Raw genomic sequence first — 23,678 nt, 5'->3', positions numbered from 1 at the left:
CAAGCACCCTGTCCAATTCATTAGCCTGCATCAGCTAAAACTGAGCTCACAACACAAGGTTAAATGTAGCATTGGACCCCTAAACAGAGGCCAATGACTGGCAGCAAGATCCTCCCAGATGTGAGTAACTTTGCTTGCAAAGTAAAGTTTGGTCATAGAGCAAAGCAAAATGGTCATAGAGGAGCTCAATGGGCACTAGAGGTCCATCTACCGGTTATCTCTGGTCCACTTGGAAAGGTTCTGCTAGGAAATTCCCCAGAACATTGAGGAATCCCTTGGATTTAAAAAGAGGTGGTCTGACCATGAGAAAGGAGTACTGTGGACTGCTCCTACTTTCAGACAGCCCATCTCATCACTTGGAGCTAATGCATGTGCTTTGCTCTTTGTGTTAGGCCAGCTATCTCTGGTGACAGCCATATCATAGCAATGGAGGCTGGGAAATCCTGAGCTGAACTGACTGCAGTTTCAGCTGAACTGAGATCACCCTGAGCAATTGTCCTGTTGATCCCCCGACACCCAATGGCAATCTTCTCTTGACCTTCTGGCTCAGCTCAGTGCCAATTCTAGTACACGGGGGGGGGGGGGCAAAGGTGAATCACGTCCAGACCACCCAGCTTGCCCATCCAAGTCTCTGAGTAACGTGTAACAAGTCAGCTCCCTGATTCATGATTAAATCATGAAAGAGTGTTTTATTATTACAGTTGGCTTTTAATTTATCACATAGCATTTAACACCCTGGCCCACATCATGACCCAAACAAATAAGTGATTCTTCAGGGCAGCATTGTTTTGTAGCTCTATGAGACAGAGATAGCAAATTGGTCACAAGTGTCCAGGTGCTGCTCATTAAACTAACCCTCATTAAAGTAACAAAAAAAATTCATATATTCTTAATACTGCACTATGCTAGTTCCTAGCTCCCTTCAGACATTCTGTATCAACATTAAGCCAGAGAGACTGACTATGGGAAGGGCATGTATGCTCCCAGCCCCCTGCAGCCCTTGTATATTCAGGCTGAACACTTGAAAATGGCTCCTTTATCCACTGGCCACTTCAGCATTCACTTGCCTGACTTTAATACTGGCACTGAGCCTACCCTCCAGATTATTAGGTACCAGCCAACATGGTTAGAAAAATTAACATACAATAAAATAAATGGAGATAAAATGTGTAACGGCTAACACAGCATGTCCTCAGCTCAAGCACATCAGTCAACGATGCATTTTGCAATTAAAGCCTTGCAGGAAAGAATTAAAGAGATATTAATTATTTATTGCTGTTTGGTTTTTGCAATTACTCTCCACTGAATTTCCCCTTCATTGCATCACAAATAAACTTCATTTGTAAGGCACTTCAACCTCTGTTTCTCCAGCAAAATCTTGCTGTTTGGTCTCAGAATACATTTAAGTATTATTGATATAGAAAAGCTGTAATTCAGCAATAAAAAGTATGCGTATATATAGTACCTGTGATGTACATTTTCCAACATGTTTATGAACTCGCAAAACCAGATGCAAATCATTATAGTGCTGGGACACAGTTATTATCAACCAATTCCCTTCAGAAGGAAGAAGGAACATTGCTGGTATAAAACGTATTGAAAAGGGGGGACCAGCTGTAAATGCAAGTGATCCTAAAGAAAACAGTTAACTGGGAGGTCATTCAAGCAGCCCGGGTTTGAAAAGTATCCGGTTTCTCACAAACACCGTATTTTTCGCCCTATAGGACACACTTTCCCCCTCCAAAAATGAAGGGGGAATGTGTGCGCGTCCTATGGGGCGAATGCAGGCTTTCGCTGAAGCCTGGAGAGCGAGAGGGGTCAGTCCGCACCGACCCGTCTCACTCTCCAGGCTTCGGGAGAGCCCCACAGCCAGCCCCGCAAGCTGGGGGAACAGCGGGGAGGCACAGCACGCCATCCCGCTGTCTCCCGACGTCGTTTGGAGGCTGGCAGTGGGGAGAAGCCTGCTTCTCCCTGCCGCCAGCCCCGCAAGCTCGGGGGACAGCAGGGAGGCGCAACACGCCCAGGCTTAGCTTCAGCCGTGGGAGCCCGGCGCTGGGCTCCCACGGCTTGTGGAGAGCTGCATGTTCTGGGGGCTGGGGTCGGGGGAAGCTCGGGCTTCCCCCGTCCCAGCCCCGCGCCTGGGGGGAAAATATTTTTTCCCCTTTATTCCCCCCCAAAAAAAATTAGGTGCGTCCAATGGGCCGGTGCGTCCTATAGGGTGAAAAATATGGTACATGTTGATTGCTCTCCAGTGTGTCCTCCAGTATGAGAAGCTAGGACTTCAGCTCCTGAGTGAGACGGGACCAAAAGAATAGCATCCTTACCTCGACCAGCCTTACATGCCATCAAGCTGATGGACTAGAGGAGGTAGCACAAGTAGCAAAAGATAGCAGAGAAGCAGCAGGATACCAGACACCAAGGCACAGGGCTGCCCATTTAAGGATCTTCCTAATCAAGCAAGAGGGTGGGGGCCTGGAAGGGGTAGCCAGGGTCCAGGATATATAAATATTCAGTTAGCATGCAGCACTCATTGAAATATGTTATTCCTTCCTTTGGGCCTTTTTAAGCTTCTGAGGCAGCCTGTCTCTGACCATTCTTGATTTCACCTTCTACTACATAATTTTCAAGATGATATTAACTTATCATCGCCCTGCTCTGGTTAGCTGGTCCAGGGCACTGTGTGACTGGCTTCCTCCCAACTCCTGCTGAAGTTTCCCTGGCCTGGACACCCATAGAAGAAATGGAAAAATTGAGCAATCTGCTCAATATAATTAAATTAAGGCATAACTGAGTAAATATACAGGTGGCATTGGCCATCAATTGGTTACACCAGAAGAATGAAACCAGTTAATGAGATATTTTTTCCATTGAAAACAGTAAAGGCGCATTACAACAGGAGGAAAAAGTGCACTCTTTTTTATTGAATTTTGCAAATCAACATTTCACCGTAAGGTGTGTGTTTAAAGATAACTCAACGGTCTCCTACTGTGGTTTCATAAATTAACATGTCAGCATTCACATCTGTGAAATCAGTTTATTAACATGGCATTTGGCATCTCTGTACACCAATAAAGATCAAAGACTACATAGAACAAGACAAAATGTAAACTGCTCTAAGAAATGGATCAAGTGACCATCATAAATCCAGGGCGCATGTAAGCTGTTGGGTGATATTGTTGCAGCAATGCCATCACTCTCTGTGAGAAACATGCTCATTAACCCCAGACTGAAATGGGCTTATGTCACAGCTATGTAGATGTAAATAATGACCCACATCTGACAGTATTCCATAGTTTTTCAATAGAGGCAATCTAATGTACTTTCAAATGTGAAGGGGGGGTTGTAGGAAGATATGCATGCGAATTATAAATGCAAAGGGGAAAGCAGTCTCAACTTTCAGGTGTGCCATTGTAAACAATGGCTAAGTCTTAGTCAGCCTACCCTCATATGCATATGAATTTCACTACTCCACAGAATTAATATTGTGCAGTCTGTTTTGTTCCTGGTGAAGTTCACAGCCAGCTGGAAGTCCAACCCAACAGGGGTTCTAGCATGGAATCTAGTTCAAGGTAATCTAGTTCAGGTTGTGCTTTGTACCCTGGAGAGTCACATGAACAGAATCAAATATAGCTGTGGCAGTAGACAACCATAGATTGTCTCTTACATAGGGCTGTAGCTCATTCTATGTGGTTTGTTCAATGTCTAATGGGAGAAGCCTCTTATAACTAATGAGCCTTGCCTTTGAGCAACCATCAGCTCTTAACAAGTGCTTGGGGGTGTGGGGACTATGGCTCCACCAAGGTTTCCAGGCTGGAATCCTTAGAATACAATATGATAGCACAACACCAGCTAGGATGTCAGCTAGGGCTTTTAAGGAAGCAGGGCCACATGGGGTTGCTGCTACCTTCTTGCTTACCTCCTCTATTTCATCACTTCCTTAAGAGTCCACTGTCCAATCTGTCACACACAGGGATTCTGACCTTAGCACCATGGCATAGAAGGGTTGCACAAAGAACATGACCCATTTAATTTCATATTGTCAGAGGGAAGGGACAGAGAGACTGAAATCCTAAGCATACTTCACTGAGACATCAAATGCAATCCTATTACATTTATTAAGAAGTAAATTCCACTGGGTTCAGTTTACTCCCTGGTAAGCAAACTTCAGATTGTAATATTACTTTCCAGTAGCTCAGTGGGGCTTATGCCTAATACACATATATAACATTGGACCATATGTTTCAAACCAGGCATAGGCAAACTCACCCTCCAGATGTTTTGGGACTACAACTCCCATCAAAACATCTGGGGGGCCAAGTTTGCCTATGCCTGTTTCAAACTGATAGTTGCATATTGACATTTGTATTCAAAACCAAGAAAAATAATGGATAAAAAGTAACAGTTTGGAGCTACAATTTCTAGTGCATTGAAACTGGCAGAATTTTTACATTAATGCCATGAACTTCTCATTGCGAAGGGAGTGCAAAAGGGACTATCATGTCTTTCCACGTGGTTAACAGTAGGAGGGAGGCAGTCTCTCATTTGTTCACTGTGCACTTGATATTGTCATGCTGTTCAAGAATTGTGTGTCTGCAGTTTTTGCACAACTGGCAAAATGTTGAGCTAGGAAGATGATTTTTTTTTTAAAAAAAGGGGGGCATACACTCTTGCAGAACTAGACAAGATATATGTAGTGTGAATTCTAATTTCCCCATTATACAGTAGTTTTTGTTACAGTTAGCAAAATCCAGCATGCTGTGGCAGTCAAAGGGCAGTTCAAATTCACACTCTGCCATGAAGTTCACTATGCAGCACTGGGGCAATAGCAATCTCACAGCCTAACATACCTTACAGGGTTGTGGTGAAGATAACAAACCTCACCTACAGTACAACGAGGGCTATGAACTTTGGGGTAATGTGGAAACAGGAGCTAGGAAAAAGAGATCCAGAGGATTCTGAGAAGAATGACAGTTCAGCTTCCACTCACCCTTTGGCAGAAATTGGGATGTGCAGAGGAGAAGTGGGATTGCACTTAAGTTCATGGCAGGATCTTGAGCTTTGCTTCTTGTTTGCTTACTGCAAGCCTGCACTGCTGAGAAACTGCATGTAAAAGCCATGGTAAAGCTTATACATATTGGAGCTGTTTCCTTCCTACTTCCCAGGTTTATTTAAATCTCTTTCTCTCCCCTTAGTCAGCTAACAAAAACAAACACTGAAGAGGAAGGTTTGAGCTTTCTATTTTAAAAAAGAGAGTTATGAAGTACAGGAGTTTATTCATCATTTCCTTTGAAACTGCCTGGTTAAGTGCAAACAGTTCCAGTAATAAAGAGATGGTTCTAATTCAGCTACAAGGGAAATCTGTCTCCCTCTCAAGCACCCCTGTGGCTAAAGAATTAATTAGGAAATGCTTTTCAATTAGATTAATTGTTTCACTGCTTACTCCTCAGGTCAAAAGAGTGCATTGGAATTACAGACTGAAGCAGCCATGTTAGGTGCAGCTAGGGATGGACAAAATCAGTGTATTTCATATCCATGCCACTTTCAGATGTATTTCCCCTCATAAGTATGTTCTGTCCCATTGAAAACTTTAAGCTGAATTTTCTCACTGCAAGGAGATGCAAACATGTATTTCTAAACATTTTCTCTTTTTTAAAAACGTCCATGCTTAAAAGTGTATTTTGATAGGTTTGAGCTGAGGACTGCACTAGAACATTCAGAAAATGAGAAAACTAGTAGATAACTGAGTTCCAATCTGCATGTTGGAAGGTGCCAATCAGGTAAGTGTTCCCTGAAATTTGCAGAAACTGAATTCTAGAAGCATCGCTAGATGCTATTCTCAACAGTTGGCATGTCTCCATATGAGGCACACAGCATGACTGCCCTTCCGGTCTATTCCACTGAAGTGTGTGGACCAGCACAATTTGTACAGTTTAACTGAGAAAAAGAGAAATTCTCACAGGCTCTCCAGGGTAGCAGCACAGGGTATGCTATTTTTCACTCCCCAGGGAATCTGGAGGGCAGCAGCAGTTAATAGAGACAAAGGTCACCAAGCAATGAAAAAGAGCACAGTGGATGCAGTAGTGCCTGTGGGGAACAGAGAACACAGCTGTATCTCTAGCTGCACATATAAACCTTTAATGAACTGCCAGCTTTAAGCGCTTCAGTTTCATTCTGTGCCATCCTCATGCAGTATCATGCTTCTATAAAAAAGGGGGAGTAATATGCAGGTAGATGTGGAAGAAGAACCTTAGCTTAGCTTGAACAACCAACAGATGAAAAGGAGATTAGCCCCATGGAAAGAGTCATATTAAGTTACTTAAGGCCTGCCATAGCAGTCAATTTACCTATGCTCCATGTGGGTTCTGGAATACAAAGCTTAGTGACACAGAGGACACTACCACATAGCTCCTTGTTTGAAGAATATAGGAGAAACCCACACTATGGAATCTTCCCAAGCTCCAGTTCCCACATTCCTAAAGGAAGGGGGTTCAAACTATGGGGATAAGCCTTGGAAAGTCTGAGGAATTTTGTCCTAGATCATACCTGATGCAAACCAAGGAAACCATTCCACTATAAGTCCTATCTGAAATTTGGGGCTCAGATAGCCTGCACAAATGCAATTATCTAGATTCATTTGTATTGCATCCAGCATGTCAGGACTGATATGAGTACTGAACAAAATAAACAAAATCAGTGTATAATCTTGACCTAAAGTATTATCCAAATTGCTTAACAGAAAAACAAAAAGCAACACAGATTTCCTTTATATCTAGTCAGCACAATATGTTTTGTGCAACGATTCACTATGGGCATACCAAGACCAGATCTCATAATGAGGGCATAAGATTAAAGGGTTGTATTCAACATAGTGCTAAATAGTTTCATCATTGCAAGGATATCTGCTTGTGCAATGGAATTTCCTCTGCCTCTTCTCGCACCCATGCCCTGCTGAACAAATCTTTTCTAAGTGTTTCCCCCAGAAACGCCAACTCTAGGGGGCAGAGGTGTCGTCAGTCACCTCAATATTTCTTGGCAAATGGCTCAACCTCCCTGAATATTGAGGGGTCAGAAGAGGCCAAACTTCTGAGCTGAGCGTGGTGCAACATCAAAGGCAGGCTCCTCCTGAATGTGAGAGAGGCGGAGCTGCGGTCATTGAAGCTGCATGGTCTGGGCAAGGCCTCCTCCCAATGATGCATGTGCATCACGTGTCACGCATTACATGTCAGCATGTGATGTCACAGGTGCCCATCAGCTATGTAATGTGTCGCTGCCCCTCCCAAATATTTGGCCCAAGATGACACCTTTGGTTTCTCCAATCCTCCAGAGAAGGAAATATAGTTTCAGTTTGGAATACACTTGGGATACACACAAGCTAGAAATCTCAGGAATCCAAGACCCCTAGATCCAAAGAAAAAATCAGCCTGAGGTTTCAGACTGAGATGAATACCAGGCCTTACAGAACCCAAGAGGGACCATCCAGACATTTTATCTTGGTCATCCTTTTGCCAATATAGTACAACACTTAAATAAATTTCAGATTTCAAAAATTCTAATACCTGGGTGAGGCCAGGAGCAACTATAGCACAGCACCACATAAAGATAATAATAATAATAATAATAATAATAATAATAATAATAATAATAGTAATAATAATTTATTATTTATACCCCGCCCATCTGGCTGGGCTTCCCCGGCCACTCTGGGCGGCTTCCAAAAGAATATTAAAATACTATAATACATCAAACATTAAAAGCTTCCCGAAACAGGGCTGCCTTCAGATGTCTTCTAAAAGCCTGGTAGTTGTTGTTCTCTTTGACATCTGGTGGGAGGGTGTTCCACAGGGAAGGCGCCACTACCGAGAAGGCCCTCTGCCTGGTTCCCTGTAACTTGGCTTCTCGCAGTGAGGGAACCGCCAGAAGGCCCTCGCTGCTGGACCTCATTGTCCGGGTAGAACGATGGGGGTGGAGACGCTCCTTCAGATATACTGGTCCAAGGCCGTTTAGGGCTTTAAAGGTCAGCACCAACACTTTGAATTGTGCTCGGAAACATACTGGGAGCCAATGTAGGTCTTTCAAGACCGGTGTTATGTGGTCTCTGCGGCCGCTCCCAGTCACCAGTCTAGCTGCCGCGTTCTGGATTAGTTGTAGTTTCCGGGTCACCTTCAAAGGTAGCCCCACGTAGAGCGCATTGCAGTAATCGGGAGATAACCAGAGCATGCACCACTCTGGCGAGACAGTCCGCAGGCAGATAGGGTCTCAGCCTGCGTACCAGATGGAGCTGGTAAACTGCTGCCCTGGATACAGATTTGACCTGTGCCTCCATGGACAGCTGTGAGTCCAAAATGACTCCCAGGCTGCGCACCTGGTCCTTCAGGGGCACAGTTACCCCATTCAGGACCAGGGAATCCTCCACACCTGCCCGCCTCCTGTCCCGCAAAAACAGTACTTCTGTCTTGTCAGGATTCAACCTCAATCTGTTAGCCGCCATCCAACCTCCAACCGCCTCCAGGCACTCACACAAGAGTGCAAGAGTAATTCCCACAACTGGCACATTGTTCTACCTCCACCCACAGCATACTCTTTTATGCACAGAGTGGCTATGGAGGAACCACACGAGTGCACAAATGCATATCCTGAAGTGCATATCACAAGCTATAGTACTGGATCTCAGCTAAGCAATCTTAGACCTTAATAGGCATGCATTAGCTACATTGTTTAAATATGTACATTAAGTTAAATCTAATGAAAGCTAGATGAAAATTATGCTGTTGATTTTTAGAAAGAATGCTAGCTTTTTTAAAAAACAAAAACAAAAGCCACCCTTGCAATTAGCTTGAAGATTTTTAAAAAGACAAGCTAGACTGTTCCCCACTCACCACTGGCAACGCTTCTCTAAACTATGTTGTTACAGTGTGTCAGTGGTAGAAATACTAAGTTTGAAATTACTTGAGAGTTTGGTAAACAGGAGGAGGGAAGGGGAATATAATTTGCCATGGATATAGGTAAAAGTAGCTGAACCAAAGAGAAACAAGAAACAGATGTGCAGTCTGGTTCTCAAGCAGCTTGAGCTTAACTTGTTGGAAGCCAATGTGATGCTCTCCAGATGTTTTGGAGTGGACTATAACATCCATCATGCCTGACCATTGGCCATGCTGGTCAGGGCTGAAGAGAGTTGTAACGTACAACATGTAGAGGGCACCATATTGGCTATTAGCTAGATTTAACTGAGGTATTTTTCATTCTCCATGACACTCCATTTACTGTGCCCTTTCCAAAACTGAAATGCCTTCACTACATTGCAGTCAAGCAGAGCCAATGCCAACATTTCAGAATGAAATTTCAGCAATGCTTCTTTTCCTTAAAAAAATGTTTAGGGGTACTCTCATTTTCCTACTCATATTGAAATACTGTCCCTCAATGAGGCCAAACTTAGATTCACAAACTGTTTAGGGGTATTTGTCCCCCTGCGTCCCCCTAGAAAAAACCCCACTGGATTTCAGTAATAGCAGAGCACAATGTGATCTCATGACTCTTTCTGTGGCAAAAATAAAATAAAAATGCAGCTGACCATACCCACGGCAGTTATTTAAACTGTCCAATTTCTTAAGGGTAGCAAAAATATTATGCATGTAATCAGCATCTTGTTCATGGGCTCCACCATCTTGTTAAGTCTTCGTTAATAGGGCTCTGGCCCCTTAGGTGTTTCTATTACCAAAAATATAAAGAGAATCAGTCATCTATAAGCTGAGCAAAAAGAGAAAATGATTATTACAAGGAGGTATGAGCTGTTAATGACACTTGAGACTTTGTCTGGAGTTTTAGATGCAATCAGGCATCAGCACAAAACCTCAAGTGCCTGGAAATCCAGCAATGGAAAAGAGATTCATCCAGAAATATATGCCTAACCTGCTATCCATTAAACCTTGGTCTCTATCGTGAAAAAGCAACATACATCCACATCTGATCTAACTCTAGCTTCACTCACAGCAATAGCAAAGGACAACAAAGGCATCAAACACCTGGCACATCCCTCTGCCATCTGCTTAAATTGTCCTAATGCAATTCTTACATGGTTATTGCAGATGCCACTCAGACTGCTTAGTGCAGTCATTTAATCCTATGGCAAAGTCACAGCATAGCAGTACTATTGGTTTCCCACCAATATCACTAATTTCTTTGTAATTGTTTGGTAAATAGTTGATGAGTTCTTAAAAACAGTCCTAACACAGTAGTTTCCTGAAAGGGGAACATTAATTTAGAAGTGTGTTTAGGGAGGAGGGAATAGGGAATAGGGAATAGAGTAGTTTTAGCAACTACTCTTCCACAGCTAAACATAAATGGCTTGAAGACCATACTAGTAACTCTTTGAATCCTCATTAGCTGATGCTACCCAAACAGCAATTGTTCTTCCTGATCCACTGCTTTCAGGGCTACCCACCAACACCCATGTTCTAATTATCATCACCTGCTTCCCCTTCTGGCACATATGTCCTACAAAAAAAAATTTAAATGAATTTTCAATTGTCTCAGTTTGAATTCTGATATTAGAATTTTTATCTAAGATCCTAACACCTTAATTTAAGGGGCTGAAACTTGACATCAACGTTTAAAATCCAGGCATTTTGATTGTATGAATTTTCCTCCTTTTCAATAAAGTTGACTGAGTTCTACTGAAAAAAGTCGTATCAGATCCTGCTAAATATTGGTAACTGGGGGAAAAGTTGGGATGTGACACGCTGGTGCTGAATATCAAATATTTCTAGGTTTTAAGTTTCATAAAGCAGAATTGTGAAGGGATGTTGGGTTTTTGTGCATGTTCATTTCAATGCTGTATCAAACTAGCATAACTGAGACCATGTTGAGAAAAATAGACAGAAAGGTTGGCTTTGAAAGAAGCCTAATGCTTGTGTTAGCTTGAGATATCTCAGTAAATAATTCAGATATGAACTGTCCTAGGGGTACACACATTTCAGGATCATTTTTTAAAGAAAATGAAACAGCAGCTCTTCATCTGATGAGCAAATGTTACAACAAAATAAGCTCTTTGCTTTAATAGCATACTGAAAATACTTTGTTTTGCTTAATTTTGTGTTATGTACCAAATATCCACTTGAATGTCCTCTTGGTCTAGCCAAGCAGCACCTAGCTTAATTATAGCTCTGATGCATGAGATTTACAAATAGTTTAAAGATACCAAATTTATAGCAGATTCTAGTTTTGTGTCCCTTGTACTTTATTTATTACAGGAGTGTAAGCAGTGCAATAAAAAAAGGAAAGGAAAGCCCCTCTTTTCTGCAATGCAGGTGTGCACATAGAGTTTATGCTGTACAAAATGGACTGCAGCAAAGTTTCCTGGAAATGTAATTTAACACTCCAGAGTCAATTCCCTTTCTCTCTGATATAATGTTTAATGCCATATCTTTCAAGTTTCTGAACCAGACCAACTACATTAATCATCTTACTGCTGTTGTTGCTTTTTTCTTTCTTTTTTTGGAGGGGGTGGGGGAGAAAGGCTACTCAAACCATATTTGTAATTGTGTCTGTTTCATTTGGAATACTTTAGCAACCCAGCTCAAAATCAGTTCAGTTCAGTATCAAAAAGGAAAGCACAGACATGATATATGTGCTTATAAAAAATGGGACATCTAAAAAAGGAGGTGTGGGGACACTTTCTCAAGTTCATTCTGAAATTCACATTTCTTTTAACTTTTTATTGACCTCCCACTTAATATATTTGCAAAGTTCTGATATTCAGTATGTTTTTTTAAGGAAACATATGCATTGACCCATAGAGACTGCATGAGCCAGCAGAAGTCCTTTGAGCACTTGCCACAAGCACTTGCTCAAGCTATCTACTCTGTGCTTCAGAGTGCTTAGTGCAGAAGGACTATGATTTGGTGAGGAGAAAACCAGTATCAAATCAAACAGAACCTGGGTCTTACCAGTTCCAACATGTAGCTGGATGGCAATATTTAGCATCTTCCTTAGTTTATGCTTTAGAAGGTGTAAATTGGGAAGTCTATTTCTTTGATTCTTGTCAGACTGGTTAAATGCAGAGTAAAAACATCCTTGGCTGTATTGAAGCACTGGAAAGTGCCTATGTCCTTGTTTGCTCTCATGAAAGGAAAGCTTTTAGTAGATAAAGTATTCTTTAAAAGACAGAAAGTTGGAGCTTTGGGTTTTTGTCACATCAGGGCTTGTGTAGCAGTTAACTATTCTTTCAGAAAAGGCTTACTATTGTCTGAAGATTTCTCTACCCCTTGACCAGACCTACTTTAAATTATTGCTAATATGCTAAGGACAGTAAAAACACTCATCTAGAATAATTATGAAGACTTGTCCATTTTTTATTTCTAAGTTACAAATTAATACATTTTCGGGAAGCTATGGATACAATCCACAAGACTGCAGATGAAAATAAAACATAATGACGTAATAAGTGATCAACATAGATGAATGAGTCTAAGGATGAATAGGAAATGTACCATCCCTAAATGTCTTCAAGAGATTGCATATGTCAGTCCAAGTGCTTCCACTTGATTATTTGCAATACATATGATTCCTAGACACGGAACTGGTCCGAAAGTTCTAATCTCATCTAATCAAGCTCCTACTCCACTCAAGGTCAATGCCATTTTCTGAACCATAATTCCAGCCTTTTCTTTTTAGGTACAGAGTTACTGTGCATGCACATATACCCCAAAATATACTAAGTATGTAATTAAAATACCTGATGATGAAGCAAAATTGGTGCTGCCCTAAAAGAATGGAAGGGCAGCACCTATTTTGCTTCATTTCTCTTTTTTATAATTACATAAATCATCATCATATATTTTAATATTTTATTATGATAACTTATGTAAGTTTTGCAATGCATTCAAAATCCGAGACCAACAGAATGTCCTTTTGAAGATGAGGAAATAAATCAATACTCCAGAAAGTGGTCAGTTGGATACAAATGTACAATTGGATTTCCAATCATAGAAAATCCTTGACTGGGCAGAATCTTGATTATTTTCCTTAGTAAGGACTGTAATATTATCCATTTTATAGCACTCTTTTTTGTGTGTGGTTTTTTTTAAATACAATCTTTGCCCCACATTGCATTTACTATTCTTGCTGTACACAATGATCATGTAACTTTGTCCGCATGGTCTTTTTAATGGTTTGGATCACTTTACACGACCCTCTCAAATGGGACCTACATGAGACATTAGATCTAAGTTCTAATCAGAATAAAGGTAAAGGTAAAGGTACCCCTGCCCGAACGGGCCAGTCTTGACAGACTCTGGGGTTTGTGCGCCCATCTCACTCAAGAGGCCGGGGGCCAGCGCTGTCCGGAGACACTTCCGGGTCACGTGGCCAGCGTGACAAAGCTGCATCTGGCGAGCCAGCGCAGCACACGGAACGCCGTTTACCTTCCCGCTGGTAAGCGGTACCTATTTATCTACTTGCACCCGGGGGTGCTTTCGAACTGCTAGGTTGGCAGGCGCTGGGACCGAGCAGCGGGAGCGCACCCCGCCGCGGGGATTCGAACCGCCGACCTTTCGATCGGCAAGCCCTAGGCGCTGAGGCTTTTACCCACAGCGCCACCCGCGTCTAATCAGAATAGACGATTGCAATTAATCATCCTAAATTAGTTTTACGCATTAACTTCAATGGATTTACTCTGAGTCAGACTACAACTCACAATTGGCTGCAACTCACAGACTCTAAATTCACCCCCCCAAAAAATGTAACTGATTAAATAAAGAGTCTAAACAGACTCAAGATAGAACTCAGGAATTTAGAAACAGCGACTACCAGAAGCAAGAAGACACCCTGCATGTACATTTGCCACAGGGGTTGGTTTTGCTCTCTGCATTTTTCTTGAAGCTGTGGGAAAATAATATCCACTGTCCCCCTAGAAGGTAAAAAACCATTTTGGTATTCAGGAAGGGTATCCGGATATAGTTAGATCAACCCTTGTATATGGCATTTATTGACCCAAGGCCTTCAACATTGTAAACCATACATACTGTCCTGTGAACTGTCCTTCTGAAAATTGGCTACCCGGAAAAATTTATGAACATTTGGCAACAATTGCAGATAGCAATGGCTCTCAAAGTGAACCATTCATAGTGGGATCAGGCGTTAAACAGGGATGTGTTATCGCCCCAACTCTATTTATTATTTTCATCACCATGATCCTACACCCTGTCAAAGGGAAACTTCCCACCAGGGTAGAAATCATGTATTGAAAAGATGGAAAGCTCTTCAATTTGAGTAGGCTGAAAGCAAAGAATAAGGTTACCATAACTTCAGTCACAGAGCTTCAATATGCTGATGATAACGTAGTGTGTGCACACTCAGAGGATGACCTCCAAACCATCCTAAATATCTTTGTAGTAGCTTACAGAAAGCTTGGCCTATTGCTCAATATCCAAAAAAAACCAAAGTGCTGCACCAACAAGCACAAAACAGCCCCTCCATAATGCCACAAATCCAACTTAACATTGGAAAATGTTGATCATTTTTCCTACTTAGGCAGTTACAGTATCTTTCCACAAGGGCCGACACTGATGCTGAAATCCAGCATCACCTGAGCTGTGCTAGTGCAGCTTTCTCCCAATTGAAGCATAGAGTGTTTGAGGATCAGGACATTCACAGAGAAACCAAAATGCTTATTTGCAAAGCTATTGTACTACCAACTTTACGCTTGTGAAACATGGACCACTTATAAACGCCATCTCCAACTCCTCTAAAGATTCCATCAATGGTGTCTCTGAAAATTTTTACATATCACTTGGAAAAATATGCAAACCAATGTCAGTGTACTGGAAAAAAGCAAAAATCACTGGTGTCAAAGCAATGATTCCTCATCATCAACTTCGTTGGACTGGTCATGTTGTCCAGATGCCTGATTATCATCTTCCAAAGCAACTACTCTATTCCCAACTTAAGAATGGTAAGTGTAATGCCAGTGGACAACAAAAGAGGTTTAAAGCCGCTCTCAAGGCAAATCTTTAAAAATGTAGTATAAACACTGACAACTGGGAAACACTGAGCTACGAGTGCTGCAATTGGAAAACAGCCTTCACCACAGGTATCATGGACTTTGAAGATGCACAAACTCAGGACCAAAGGGAGAAACGAGCTAAGAGGAAGGCACATTTGGCAAACGTTCACCATGATCAACTCCCACCCAAAAACCTATGTCTCCACTGTGGAAGGGTGTGCAGATCCAGAATTGGCCTCCATAGTCACTTATAGACACACTGTTAGGACCACATTTATGAAAGACAATCTTACTCAGCTATGAGTGAACACCAAAGAAGAAGATGTTTGACACAATTCCTGGCAGATGTAACTTTGCAGAGTAAACTTTGTGTTGAAATCAAGTATTCTGAAGAGCACTTTTAGCGGGAAACACATGACATCTTTATTAATGAGACAAAACCAATGTGGGTAGCAATGGTGCCAGATCCAACAAACATAGATCACAGCCCTGACCTTTGAAAACCACAGTCTGGTTTTCAGTTAGTTCAGGTGCAGCATTATCTTGTGTCCAAAACAAGTTTTATAAGGATCATAATGATGTCTTTTGCAGGACTGCTGAGACATCCTGCTTAGAAAGTGCATGGAGTGCAGGCAGCCAGTTCCCTGCTTTCAAACACAGACAATAGCTTACATTACATATTTCAGCTACATTCCCAAGAGAACAACATAAAACATTATTCAGACCATTACACATACCCCTTAGTCTTATTTCTGAAATGCACGATAAAATGCAGCTTGTCCTCTTTGCCGTGCCACACACAACACCCCACCCCAATTCTCTATAGGCCTTTTGGTGCTAAGCAGCTAGAAAAAAAACTGATTTACTTTCATAATTCTGCTCTTAAAATGCTAGTGATAAAGAACCATAAATACCACAAATTTACTGCAAACCCTGGAGAAGTCTACCAGACAGATGCACTGAAGCTTTGATATCTTTCTGTTTATTTGGTGATATGATTTACATCACTGATAAGGCAATTAAATTTATTTTACGCATTAGCAGATGGTGAAGTAAGAACTTCCTTTTGTTTCCTGTGTAAAGTTATTTGTATTTACTACCTGTATCAGCCTGCCCAGGTCCTTAGATCAGAATGGACATCCAGCCTCTTGCCGTTTCACCACCACGTGAAGTTAACTAGGTGGTAATAAGGGATAGGATTTTCTCTGTGGTGGTGCCCCCAATTATGGAATGGCCTGGAAGAGCAACTGGCACTAACACCTGCCTGTTTGCCCAGGCAATCGTGGGATGCAAGTCTGCTGCTGCAATTTATATGCTGGATTTTTTATTCTATATTTTGTTTGCATTATGACCTGGTATTCTTTTGTGTGGATTGTTGTAACCCACCCTGGAATCTACTGATGAAGAGCAGGTAATAAATAAACACAATAAACAAAATTATGTTTGTATCATAATTGTATTGGTTTGTGACCATACAGATTAATTCATTCATCCTAATGGGTATAAAATCTGATTTCAGAAGATAGCTCAGTTGGTTGGAGCGTGGTGCTGATAATGCCAAGGTTGCAGGTTTGATTTCTGTATGGGGCAGCTGCATATTCCTGCATTGCAAGGGAGTTGGAGTAGATGATCCTCAGGGTCCCTTCCAACTCTACAGTTATATGATTCTATAGTCCACACTATGAATCATTAACACACTTAAGAGTAGAGGCTATACATTACAGCCATCAATTCCCATGGATAATTTTCACTCCCAGCCCCAATTGTTGTTGGCACCAAAACACAGTGAATTCCCCAGTCCATTCTGATCGCCATGAATGATACGGAATGAGGGTCATGGGTACATGCACTATGCAAATGCCCCCAATGTACATAATGATTGACGCAGTTATTGTCAAGAAGTTTATAAATGGAAAATTCATTATTCTATCCTCACTTGGGTGATTGCCATGAAAAGCAGGCTGAATTGGGAGAGAGTTAACAATGAATATACTACCTCGCCTTACAGGATTCCTGTGATTTGGCTATATTTATCAGACCCAAATACTGTTCATTTGGCTATCATTGCATTTGCAAATGAACAGTCATCACATTTATTTCCGACACACAAACACAGTGTTTCCAGCAATACTGCTACAAGCGACGCATAAGGGGATGTCTCAGCATAATGCCAGCTATATCTGACAATCTGTTCAAGCAGCTGGAGCCCTTGTTTTCAATTCTGTGGCATAATCAAATCCTGATGCCATTCCACATTATCCCAGCTCTGCACATTGCTGACTAAAGTGCAGAGATGACACTGCAAACCTTATAACGTGACAGAAAATAACAATTACACACACACACACACTTTTGTGTGCTGTGAAAAGTACATTTATTCACATCCAAACTAACTCTCTCTTTCCAATAATGATTCCAGTAATATTATCATCTGTCTTGCAGGAAGGATGCCCTGAACCACTACGTGCTTAATAAACATCTATCACCGTACATCAATGTCCATAAGGACCACCATTCTGGCATTTGGAAAACAACTGCAAGACAAAACCATTTTCAGCATCAATTTCTGTAGTGAAGAGACTGACATAAAATATTGAAAGGATTTTGATAAGCTAATCTCTGTTTTATGACCAATATTCACATAGTTAATTTCAAGTGCTTACTTTAGAAACCTGGAGCAAAATGATGCTTGGGGAATTGCCCAGCCACAATTTGTATACATTTATTTCACATCTTATCTAGTGAGGTAGGCATGCAGGAAGACACCTTTGGGTTGCGTCATCTAATTCCTGATTCTCTGGGGGACAGCAAGCCCAAAGGTGGTGGTGGCCATCTCCCTGTTCTGGCCTGGTTTGGCAGGATTCCTGGGAACCTCTGTGGTAACACAAGACTTCCAGGGAAGGCAGGGCTTTTTGGATATAAAAGGGAGCCCCAAACATGAGATGAGGCTTGTTCACATCAAGGCTTTTCCACTCACCAACCTTCCTTCAGCCTCTCCCTGGTAGCATTGCTGGTCACTAGTTGACAGGGCCAGAAAGTTATTTTGCTCATACATGATTGGCCATCAGAAGGGCTGAACAAATGGTTATGACTTTGGAAACTATACATGCATTACTGGGGTGGTTTGTCCATCTTTGGTCCCTCCACAAAACTCAGCTCTCACCTGTGGCTCCTAGAAGATGTCAACATGTGACTGGCTGGCTAAATTAGGTGAAGGTAGCCAATGGGACACGGGTGGCGCTGTGGGTTAAACCACAGAGCCTAGGACTTGCCGATCAGAAGGTCGGCGGTTCGAATCCCCATGACGGTGTGAGCTCCCATTGCTCGGTCCCTGCTCCTGCCAACCTAGCAGTTCGAAAGCACATCAAACTGCAAGTAGATAAATAGGTACCGCTCTGGCGGGAAGGTAAACGGCGTTTCCGTGTGCTGCTGTGGTTCGCCAGAAGCGGCTTAGTCATGCTGGTCACATGACCCGGAAGCTGTCTGCGGACAAACGCCAGCTCCCTCGGCCTATAGAGCGAGATGAGCACGCAACCCCAGAGTCTATCATGACTGGACCTAATGGTCAGGGATCCCTTTACCTTTAGCCAATGGGACTCAAACCCTCAATGGGGTAGCCGATGGAACTTAAACCCTGCATGCAAAGACAGGTTCTAGCAGATTGAGCAAACGAGACCAATAGTGGGTCCTATGGTCAAGAAAGCATGTTCTGCACATGATATAGAGGGAACTGAGTGGTAGATGGCAGGTAGCTCATCTAGGGGAAGGAAAACTCTGGTGCTAAACCTCTGTTGCCTTGTGGGATATCTCCGAGAGAAGAAAAGGCAAAGGAGGTAGCCCTAAACAAATCTGGAGTGCAGTCCCGAAGACAGTTGGATAGCAATTTGTACGCCTTCTTCTGGCAACTCCTGCAGCGAAGCTGGTGCCCAATGTATTGCTCTGCTTTTCTTTGGACCACATCAGCAATGCCAAGAGTGGGGTCTTGTCATCTAGGCAGCCCAGGACCTGCATAAACACAACCCAGGCTTGCACCGCAGGGAGGTCACTGTGGTGCTGCTAACACAGTTGTTTTACTTCACCCCCAGAAGTGCACTCCATTGAGTCTCGAGACAGATAGATGCCAACAACAACCTGTGTTCCGTCAAGGGGCTCTTTACTTTAGGTTGCAGCCTAAAACACGGTTGGGGGATCTGTCAACAACAACTGAAAATAACATACAGAAATGCATCTTAATCAGGAAAATGCTTTGCAGGAAAAAAAAGTATTTTAGGCAAAATAGCATTTAAATTTGTAAATTAGGATAAATCCATACTAAAATGGTGAAGAATTTTCAAGAGGATTACACACACTCACACCAATATGTAAATGTGGAGAACTGCACTTAAAAGTGAAAAAAATGAGAAACAGAGAGAAACAGAAATTAAAAAAGATTCACCCATCCCTTGCAACATAACAAGAGCATGGTTAACATTCCTGGCAATGTTATCATTGTAGTGGATTAAAATTCCCTGCGGTAAAGGCAGGGCTTGCAATAATCCTGTTAACTATGTGAGGCGTGTGCAATGAAGCAAATAAAACATCTATATAATGGGGTCTTGTATCGAAGGCAAATTTATAGCTCCAGTGAAAGCAATATCAATCTTATTATATAAGGATGACAATCATAAATGTTCATTAGCCTGGGTGACAAAAGAAATGTCAGTGGTGGGGGAAGGATTTCATTTTAATTTCTTACTCCAGGGAGAGAGACACTGATAGATAAAGGATCAAAATGTTCTGATTTTCAAGTGGGAGAAGAAGGCATCCTTCATTTGTTTCTGCAAGGTTATTGGACCAGATTTCATAAAATGCTGGAATTGAAATAAATGAGAAAGCCATTGATCGCACATTACTTGTGGGGAACTGGTTGTTTTCTCTTTTGTGAAAGAGATAAGGACACAACTATTAACTCTGAAAACAAATGAAACATGTTGGTACACAATCAAGATTTCAGTTGGAGAAACACAGAAGGTTTTAATCGGAGTCCCCTTGGGACCAAGTTAAAACAATCCCTTTCCTCAGACATCACCTTTTTTCCTCTTGTTGACATTCTTTCTGGTGCTTGTCTGCACTAACCACTTTTTGTAGGGAAGAGCATGATTTGGCAGCAAGACAATAGTCTTTTTTCAATTGTTCATATCCCATATAAAGTAAAAAGCCAAGGGGGGACCCAGCTGCGATGAGTGCGCAAGCTCTGCCATCCGCCACCATTCCACTTGCCCTTCACAAGCTGGAGGGCAACTGTCTGAAGGAGACAGCCAACTATATTCGTGGAGGCTCCCCACACATTTTAGAACCTTGTAAAATCAGGTGAAACTGGCCACACAGTTGGTTGTGCAAAGAGAAGCAGTTTTGGAACCAGCAGAATGCCCTCACCTTATGATATCTCATCCAATGACTGCATTGACCATCATAAAGAAACAGCATCCAGTCTACCCCTTATATTGGCAAAAATGTCAAAGCAACCTAGGTAGCTATCACCTCTTTGGGTAATGGTAAATGAGCCCCATAAGGCAGTTATTCTCCAGGTGGTCCAAGAATGAGTGGAGGAGAGAGACTGCAATGTCTGCTGGCCCCACCTTCAAAATCCTAATGCTTACAGATCTCCATGTGTTGGGTGGTGGGTCTCAAGAGAAAGGTTGAGGCTAGCATGTATGACCCTGTTCTCCATGCCATGCCACACATTCTTGGAACACATGGAGAATACCTTCTGCATACAGCTAAAGTCTGAATACAAATGACATGAAGGAACAGCTTTCCTCCTCCACTGGCTCACTCTTTCCTCCAGTGTGGATTCCAGTCTCAAAAATTTAGAGGCCTAGTTTGTTACATCCAAGGAAGGGAAAGTGAGCATTTCATAGCATGTTGGGGGAAGTCCTGCTCCCTAAACAAAAGGTTATACTCTTCAAGAGGCTACCAAAGTAGGCATTGTTAATACAAACACAATTTTGTTAACTTTCAGGAACTCACCACTGCTGTTATTACAGAGAAGTACATATTATATTAGACTGCAGTCAATGTTATGCTGAATTCCCAAAGAACTAACATTCATTACGGGGTGATTGCTCAGTAATGCACAGTAAAATTTTATAACTGAAACAATCATGATCCAACACCTTGAATCTATATCTGCTCCTCTGTGAAAAGAGTATCATACACGTTTTAATGTTCTGCCCTGCATTCTATCCGCTAGGGAGTATGCTAAAGGCATTTTTATCCTTGCCAGGCAATTATGTGCAGAAAGTCTGAATTCTCTTTGGTCAGCTTCCATAGATATTTCCCTTTACCAGCATTAAAATGACAATTTAGTTTGCTATTAATATACTTCAATTAGAAGCAGAGAGGCTAATAACCTCGTTGGGTTTTACCAAGATCAGAAATATTCTCATTTCACAGCCCACTGGTTCTTTAGAGGCAACTGAGGATTCCCCACAAGCGAAGCTAAAACACTTATTGAGCTAGCTTTGCATACTAGACGCCACATTCTCCTGCACTTGAATAGAACAGCTATGCTGCTTACACCTAATTTATGGATCAGCCAATACACAGAGGCTCAAATTGCACATGACATTAATCAAGTGGTGATTCCCTCCTGACACTTTTCTTTAAAAAGAATATATTAATATACCTTGGGCCTTTGACAATTAAGGTATTTAGTTTTGTGGGACCCACCTCTTACTTAATTTATATCATTTTATTCTGTTTGGAATAGCTTTTTGACATCCTGGGACCTTCTGGTGAAGACAGGGTAAGAAATATTATAAATAAATAGTGAAACAGCTAGCTAGGCTGCTATCTGTAACTGGAGAATGGCATGGAGTAGAGCAGGAGAGTATTTCCTCCTTCCTCTTTTCCCTCTCCAGTTCTGCCCCTCCTTGCAGCTGTTTTTAGCAAGAAAACATGTATGAACAGCCATTCATTTTCCCACATAGAATTAAAAACAGCTCAGTTATGCCAACCTTTCCTTCCCCAGGTCAGCCATTGGAGATTTAGATTTTTTTGAGGGAGGGCTGTTGTCAGGGAGCAACATTCCACCAGGTTGTTTTTTTTATTATTATTATTCCTTAGCACCCTGGTTCCAAAATGTAGCAGTTTATCTAGAAAGGTAAGTTCAGCTTAGAACTGGCTGTGCAGGATGAATTAAGTTGCAGTTTCCCCAATTCTCCTTTAATATAGAGAAGCCAGTCACTTCTACCTACTGTTGCTATTCATAGGGTGGCCAGTTATGCATTGCCAAAAAGAGGTCAAAATAGGAACCCCAATTTGCATGAAATTTGCATATGGCAATTTGGATGTATAGGTGCAAATTTAGAAATGACTGCTGCAATTTAGATGGAAGTAGAATACATCTCACCATAGTGGGGAAGACACCAGGTGACTGGTGACCAACTGCTGCTAACTGTTGATGGGCAAGTTCAAGGCTTCTGTTTCCCCTTTTTGCTCCATTTACCCCTGCCACTGCTTCCCTGCTCTTTCCCCCATGTCATATTTTATAGTGCAAGATTTAAGTGTCATGCATACAGCTAGTGCAACATAAATACAAACAATTCAAGACAAACATATTTCCCCTAGCAGAGGCTACTGAAGAATTATTTGCAGCTATTACTGATTCAGAAGCCAGGCAAGGATGTAGCCATGTCCTCACTTGACAACCATAACAGAATTGTGAACATTCTGTGACCTAAACCCCTCTGTGGAGCTCAGCAGCACCTCTTAGAAGTCTCTGTGGCCAGCAAAATTGCAGCAGGATTGCACCAATGCTTATCTATGCAACCACATTTGCACTACTACTGGGATTTCAACGAGCAACGCACGTGTTATAACAAACAGCTAGGAACATATGGAGTACTCAGCATAGCTTTAAACAATAAACAACAGTGGTTTTAAAAACCAACAATGATGGTCACCAGTGGCCCCACCATGAAAGCAGCACACACTTTACAGTAGCACACATGGCTCTAGGAAGGATGTTTTCTTTTTTAAAAAATTGGATTTTTATTTGAAAGATTCCCACTGAACTTTTTTTAGTATCCAAAATCTTATTTCCACCACTAACTTAAACTCCAAGGTATAGCATTAAACTATGACCAATCAAGTCCCTTTGCATCAGCATTTGCACCCATCGACACACAAACAGCTCTTTGAGACTCCCTTTAAATACCCAGCCTTGAAATGACAAACCATAGGGACTTAGTAACCTAAATCCCCACAATAGTTTTAGCCCTGTTCCTTTCTTCCTTCTCTATCTATCTTTGAAAAGCTAACGTTTTAAAGTTATGAAGCCAATTACTTTTAAGGTGTGAGTGTCTCCCAATAGTTGAAGAGATTTTGCAATAACTAGACATTTCCCCTAACTGGAAAAGAGTATAGCAACCAGGATATAAGAGCTAATACTGAATTTGGGCAAACCTTTGAGCCAGCCTTGAAGGAACATCTGAATCTAAATCTCTTTCTGAAGTCCCTCTTTTTGCCATTTGCTTAATTTTTAGTGTCTCCCGCTGTTCAGGGTGTGCTCTCAGGAGCAGAAAGTAATTCCGGAGACAGCAATGAAAGCAAAACTTTCTCTGGATCTAACAATTTCATATTCTGATCTTTATTCAATCTTTATTACTCGGATTTATAGCAATGCATAATTAAACAA

The 23,678-nt window shown here is 41.8% G+C and overlaps 1 protein-coding gene across 1 annotated transcript in view; it reads right to left on the bottom strand.

Moving 5' to 3' along the window:
- KCNIP1 (potassium voltage-gated channel interacting protein 1) overlaps positions 1-23,678 on the bottom strand; it is a 509,279-nt gene that overhangs the window by 426,627 nt on the left and 58,974 nt on the right. The window lies entirely within an intron of this gene.

Source organism: Podarcis vaucheri (genome assembly GCF_965113315.1).
Source record: "Podarcis vaucheri genome assembly, chromosome: 2".
Classification (NCBI taxonomy): Eukaryota; Metazoa; Chordata; class Lepidosauria; order Squamata; family Lacertidae; genus Podarcis; species Podarcis vaucheri.
Note: the sequence above shows the minus strand (reverse complement) of the source record. Positions and strands in the feature narration are given on the sequence as shown.